This window comes from Alligator sinensis, unplaced genomic scaffold (assembly GCF_000455745.1).
Source record: "Alligator sinensis unplaced genomic scaffold, ASM45574v1 scaffold329_1, whole genome shotgun sequence".
NCBI lineage: Eukaryota > Metazoa > Chordata > Crocodylia > Alligatoridae > Alligator > Alligator sinensis.
In genome coordinates, this window is record NW_005842550.1 from 786,722 (window position 1) to 793,866 (window position 7,145).

The 7,145-nt window shown below is 37.9% G+C and overlaps 1 protein-coding gene across 1 annotated transcript in view; it reads left to right on the plus strand.

The window, feature by feature from the left end:
• RNPC3 (RNA binding region (RNP1, RRM) containing 3) overlaps positions 1-4,497 on the plus strand; it is a 48,350-nt gene extending 43,853 nt beyond the window's left edge. Inside the window, exon 16 of the mRNA XM_025213829.1 lies at positions 4,267-4,497. The gene's annotated coding sequence lies outside the window, so the exon portion shown is untranslated. The remainder of the gene's footprint in view (positions 1-4,266) is intronic.
• Positions 4,498-7,145: the final 2,648 nt, after the last annotated feature.

A 7,145-nucleotide genomic window follows, 5' to 3' on the forward strand; every position in this document is an offset into this window, starting at 1 on the left:
TGATTTTTTTTATTTTTATTTTTTTTTCCACTCAAATCAGCAAACAATTAAAATAGTTTTAAAGAAATGCATGACCACGAACCCTGCAGTTTAAGTGTCAGGGATTTGTGGCATTGAGAAGAGACCAGGACTGCCTTCAGTTTAATTCTTCACATCATAACCTAGTGGGCCTATATGCTTGTTGAAGTTACTGCTTCAGTACAGTAACCTCATATAACAGTATTTCATTTTTGCTGATGGCATCTCTAAGGAAGTCCTTAATTTGGTAATTCTACATTTGGGACATGGGTTCTGTGCACTGTTGCATAGAAGCTTTGTGAAAGCTAGAATATAGCATTTTGTCAGGAAATGTTTTGGTTCACCTGATGTTAAGACGCTTGCTTTGTTATGGTTGAGGACATTTACATTTAGAAATATATTTATGGATTGTTCCACAAGCAGCAGTTATTGCTTTAATGTTATTAAATATGGTGCTGTTTCCTAGCTTAGAGAGGTATTTAGCCATATTAGTCTGAATTCAGACAGAAGGCAGGGTAACAAGGCGCAGCGCAAGAGTGCACCTTACAGCAAAACTACATTCAGTTACAAGATGCACCTTATTCTGCCTTCTGCCTTTCTTAGCATAGGTAAGGTTTTAGGGCTTGAATACTGAAGCATTAGCTGATTTTACCAGCATTGCAGCTACTTCTCAAGTTACCCTACTTCAAATGAGTGCAGTCAAATTTCAATATGATACACAAACAATGTAGTATGTATGGCTACTTGCAAGCGTGGAAAGAAAACCAAACATGCTTTACTGGAAGGCGCACCACATTACTTTGACCCATCTCTACAACAGTTATATAGATCGGGAACTTCAGCAGGGCTTTTGGCGTTTTTAGCTAAAGAGGATTCAATCAGCTATTAGATAAGTATCAAAAAAGCTCCACTAAAGCGCCTGATCTTTAGAGACATGAGGCGAGCTGGGTCCAGCTGAGGCACTGCCTCATCTGGGCATGTGCACAGCTCCGCATGGGAGCACACTACTTAAATTAAAGAGCCTTTTTTTTTTTGGGGGGTGGGGGTTTAATATCTGCAAGCAGATCAAAAATAGTGAAACTGTGATTTAGGCCAACTGACAGACCATAAACAAGAATAATTTCTTGTTTCTGATGCAAAGTTTACAGGACGTTTGGTTAAAAATTTGTTTTGTGACTTTTGATGTTACTGTAATGGGAATGGTATTTATTAAAATACTACTAATAATGTCCATTGGAGGTCATATTTATGTAATATATGGAATTTTTTGATTGGATTCCTTTAGAATCTTGTGGTTTGGGCATTACACAGATGATGTGCAGTTTGGGCTTCTATTTTAAATAAACTTGGTCACACTTAGTGATGTTAGAAATTTAATTTGATAAGATTAAAAGTGAATGCTGCTAACAGATATTTATATATATTCATTATTGGAAAGATAAAAATAAAACTTGGCCTTCTAATATGGCCAGAGGCACAAATAAACTTTTCCTTTGGGGCTTAAATCCTTTTTAAGATTATTTCAGATAACATGATGAGTCCAAAAAAACAAACCCTTTAAATGGATATTGGAAACCCTTATTAATAAACATTGCATTTTTATATATTATAGTGAAATTGTAGGCTTCCAAACATTTTTTTGGTAAGAAAAGTCCTATTTCCAACTCACTAAATATACATTTTATTTAACCTTCAAATTACAGAAAAGGACTTTAGCTTGGGCATCCATTATGTATTTATAATTAACTCATAGCTGTCAAACTTCTGAGAGACTTATTCTCAATTTAAATAGATTAAAATTGCAGTTAGCCGAATAAAAGTCTTAAAACTTGAGATCAAAACAGCTTCTTCAGTGTCATGGTTTGTGTTCTGGGATCCCCTGTTGTATAAAGACAGTAGGCCATTTCAAAATGGCAGTAAAGTTGGAGGGCTGACTACCTTTAAGACTGAATTATCTCAATTTGTCTACAAATAGTGGCCCTGGACCCTATTTTTATTTGATTTTTTTTTTTCCTGTGCTTGCCAGGAACCAAAGGGTGTGTGCGCTCTGATAAGCATTACCTATTTCAGGAGGTAGCATGTGCAGAGCAGCATACCTCTACAATCCTTGGCATGATACTGGGGGGTGGTGTATGCATGCCCAAAATTTAAATCAGTTTGTGATGAAAAATATGATATATCTTTATGGTAAGAAATATGGATCTGCAAGGACCAGTTGATTCACTTTGAAAAGTAGATTTTATAATACTGCTCAGAGTTGTCCAACCAGGGGTTACACACCCTGCAGGCTGCCTCATCACAAGTTCCCCTGCCATGGCATCCCTGCCACACTATTCTTGGCAGGCATGCTGGACCACAGGCTGTACCAGCATGATGAACTGTGCTATGTAACATGCTGCAGCTGAAGGGATGGCAGGGAACAGCAACTGGGTGAGAGCCCAGGAAACGCATATTAACCCCTCACAGGCTGCATGCAGCCCAGAGACTGCTAGTTGAATAGCCCTGATACAACTGAAATATATAACCAAAACTGTAAAATGTGAATCTTAAATACTGCATATGTTGGACTTTTAAACTGATTAATGCATTTTTTTATGGCACTGTTGAAAATTAGTTACTGTAATTAGTGCTAATCATGTTTTAAAACTAAATATTGACAATAGCTAAATTTAACTGACAGTAATTATTCCAGGTGTTGCTCTCTCCTTTTATGAATATTCTGTAATGCATGAGTTTTTCCAAAAGAATAAAAATGCCCACCCCCTGATTTTGTTTTTGTTTTTTTTATTTTTCATTGACCGAAATATGTTAGCTGTCATACTGGCTAATATTTTTATGAATAGCTGGATGCCTAATTTTGATATTAATAAAATGTCAGATGTATGGGATCTTAGCTATATAGAAAAAGCTGATGTTGCATAGGTCACCAGCTCTCGCTGTGGGAAAGTAACCTGAAAGACTACATTGAAGCCATAGTAGCTTGTGGAACTGTTGGAAATTTTAAAAAAAACACCCTCTAAAATACAAACGTGTAAACATCAGAGAAAACTGATTCATGGCAGAAGACTGGCATTGTCTGAACAAGCCCTGAAGTAATTAAGAGTATTCCTTGTTTTTGAGTGAGGAGTCAGTTTTGGTACATACACAAGCACTCCTAAATTCTGGAGATAAGGGATCAAAAACTAGTTTCTTGTCAAAAAGGCATTCTTGCTATTGTTAGGTAGTATAAAGTTATGTAAATACAATACTGAGAATCAAGTAAAATTAAACCACATTCTGCTGTTCTTCTTTAGAAACATTCCTGCGTAAATACTGCAGTAATACTGTCATGCAGAGTGTATCCTTTCTTGTTGTATCCTTTTTTGTACAATGTTTTCCATAACAAATACCTCAGTTTTCTTCAAGCATAGATTCAGGGAGGAATTTTGTTTTTTTTTTAAGAGTTTTGAACATCTGGTAATATAAATAACTTAAAATTGAAGGGAATTTTTTCAAGGAAAAAGTTAGTGCAAAGTTAGTTGTTTATTTAAAGAGACGCATGATCGATTTCTGTTCTCAAAATGTGCCCTTTCCTCCCTGCTTCTTCTCAAACTTCATAAAACTTTTTATTTCATGGTCCAGATTTTCACCTGGTATAAATTGAAATTATTCGATTGATTTAGGTGCAGCTATGCTAATTTACACCAGCTGAAGATCTGGCCCTACTCTTTTTTTTTTCTTTTCTTTTGTTAATCTCTCAGTATCATACTGTTAGAATTTATTTCAGATTGATTATAAATAGTTGTAAAAAAGATACGTTGCTTCTGTGTTTTTAAGTAATGTTTAATGATTAGTTTTATCCAAAATTATGGGAGGAAATATGCAGCAAGTTTATTCTTTCAGTTTCTCCCTTAAAGAACAGAGAATTTAGTAATATCTCACAATGAATTAATACAGAGAGAAGCTGAATTTCTATTATCCATTGTTACCTATTTGTCATGTCAGATTGTTTTCCAATTTTGGTAATGTTTTGTAGATGATAATTTCTATTTTCTTGTAAATTTCATATTGCTACTATATTGTGATTTAACATTTTTAATCAAATACAAACCATAATATGTGCAGTATATAGCAAGTTTAACTTAGCTGTTCCAGAAATGATTCACTAATCTTCTGAATATTTTTTTCCAACTTTTCTGTCTACTTGTCAGAAAATAACAGTTATTTTCTCATCATGTATACTTTTAACATGCCTTTATAATGTTCCAGGTCCCTTTTGTGTTCCATATCTTTCAAGTGCTATCCAGCTGTGGGAAGAAGCAGTGTGTTCAACAGGAGCATGGAACAGTGCGTAGTAACATTTCAAATGCATTTAAAACAGAACATATTTATGTTCTTTTAAAATGCTTTTAAACCAACCGCAGTCTATCAGAAGACTTGCATGAAAAATGTATGTTAGCCTGCTTGTTAAATCTCTAATAAATTATTCCTTGCTCTTCATTTTGTGACGGTCTGTCTCTTTCAGCAATGAGGAATTTCCTTTTTTTCATAGTAAAATGCTGGTGGATTTTACATCTTTCTTTTATTTGTGGACCATATGTTACGCACTATTTGATTTATGACCTGTTCTGACTAGTCATAATCAGCATTTGCAGGTTTGAAAGCAAATTGTTTTCTGCCTTGAGCATGCTGATATGCTGCTTTCTGTCTGAAAACAGGGCTAAGAGAACTCTATATAGTCCATCTCCCCTCCCTATCACCAGATGAAATAAAACTAATGTTTTAACTTACTGTTGGTAGCATTTTTCTGTTGTTGATGTCAGCAGCTCCATTTCTTCTGCATCTCAGCACCTTGTGGTCCTTTGATTAGAGAAAATGACTCTGGGATTGAGCAAGTCAATAAAGCAGGAGCCAGTTTAAGAATAGCTAAAACAAGGGTTTGGTGTAAATTACTAGTCTTGGTCTGTTATTGAACCAGAAGTGCTTGAAACTGAAGTTTAGAACTGGGGTTCTCATGGGACTGGTTGAGGTGCCAGTAAATTTGGGATGGGGTCTGTCAGCAAATTTCCAGCGATGGAGGCCCAATAGATATATTGGCAATGGGGAGGTTGAGGTGGGGAGGGGCAGTGGCTGTTTTAATTGCCATGCTGCTGCCACTCACTCCACCTTGCAGATCCAGTGCGCAAGAAGCAATCAAGTTTCCTTTTGTTTGTATTTCTTTCAAAATGTTTTAATTTGAATTTAAGAGGGCTTATTAGTTATGTTCCTTAATCCTTAAACACAGAAGTATGTAGGGAAGATTAGGATGACATACATTTTAAGTTTTCAAAGAACACTTTAATACATCTGCTGAGCAATTGTAATAGTGTGCATATATCTGAGCAGAGTATGTGGACTTGAAACAATAGAATAAAGCAGTGAATAGGCATTTTGGAAACAGCCTGTTTAAACAAAAGAATAGGTAACCTTCACTTTCATAGTCTATCAAATAAGTCTCATCAGGTGAACAAAGAGAACTGAAACTCTTAGTGCCTGCAAAAGCATTTATGCTGAGAGGTGCTTTCTCCCACTCTTAAAAAAACAGCTAATTTCCATATGCTATCTTGTATCTAAATTTTAGTAACTGGACAAATGAATTTGTTTAGTAACTGAAATGGGGGCGGGGGGGCAGGGGTTTGGTTTCGGGAGTTGTTTGTTTCAATTTTTTTGTTATAGTTTTAAAGCCACAGTCATGTTGGTCATATTAGCTAAATAAAACCAGAAAAAAATTGAAGCACTGTTCAGATATCCAGTGTATTAGCTGCATAAACTAATTTTAACTTATTTTTAACACAGTACACAAGATGAGCAATAATTATCTCCTCTTGGATTCTAAAAGGGGTCAAAATAAGGTTACACATTACACAAATCAAAGATTGGAAGAATTGGGATTATTTAGTCTGAAAAAGAGAGAACTTGAGAGGGGATTTGATAACAGCCTTTAAATACATGAGTGGTTGTTATAAAGAGGATAGTTCTAGACTATTTTCATGCCTTTATAATGTTCCAAAGATTTCAAGACAAGATTTAACAATTTTCTGTAACATGCATCCTAAATTCCATACTATAAGGAATGTTTGAACTCTTAGTTTGGTGCTAAACACCGGAATAGATTACCCAAAGGGTTCTGGAATCTCCATCATTGGAAGTTAAAAAAGCAGATTACACAAGCACTTGGATGAAATGGTTTAGACGGCAGTAATCCTGCTTTGAGTAGGAGTTGGACTTGATGATCACCTGAGGTCCTTTCAAACTTTTTTTTTCTATTTCTGTGAAAATCAACCCCAAGTTCCAGAGGAGCAAGATGTTTATGAAAACACTCAGCAGAATACTTTAAACTGCATTTTTTTTTAAATTATTGTCACTACGTCTTAAATTGGGTTGTCAAGCAGGGGTACACTTACCCCTAGGGCTACTTAGAAAGGTCATAGGGGGTACAGGTGGATGTGGACAGAGCATGCCCTGGGATGTGGCAGCACTGTCTCCCCCACTCCATTCCCACACTTAGCCACTTACACAGGGGAGGGGGAGGGGCATGCTGGGTGCTGCCACCCCCATGTGGGACATTGTGGCGCCTCCCCACCCCGCATCTCAGCTCACTCTCCTGATTGGCCCCAGAAACCCTCAGCCAATAGCTGATAGTGAGGAGGTATTGCAGCCACCCACTTCTTGCAGAGCTGCAAGGGTCTCAACAGTGTGGGGTGGGGGGAATAGTGTGTTCCTGTGCTTGTTCTCAGGAGCAGGGCTAGGGGGTCGAGGGTATCAGTGTCCCTCTGTGAACCGCCCAGGCACTGCCCAGCCCCACCAGGGGGTTTTGCACACAGCAGCCACTGCCTCATGCTGCTTTCCTACAGCCAGTTGCACACACAGCTTCATGAGCTGCTGTTGGGTAGCTTGTCATTGGCCTGGGGTGAGGCCCATTAGCAGCCCACAGAGCTGCGTGGGCACTTGGCCACGGGAAAGTGGGGCACAGTGGCAGTGAAGGGTGACAGCCCACAGAGGGGTGATGCTGCCTTTGGCTCCCCCCACCCCCAGCCCTGCTCCTAGGAGCGAGCACTCTTCCCCCTCCCCCCTGCCATTCAGACCCCCTGTGCCTTGGTGCTGCTGCT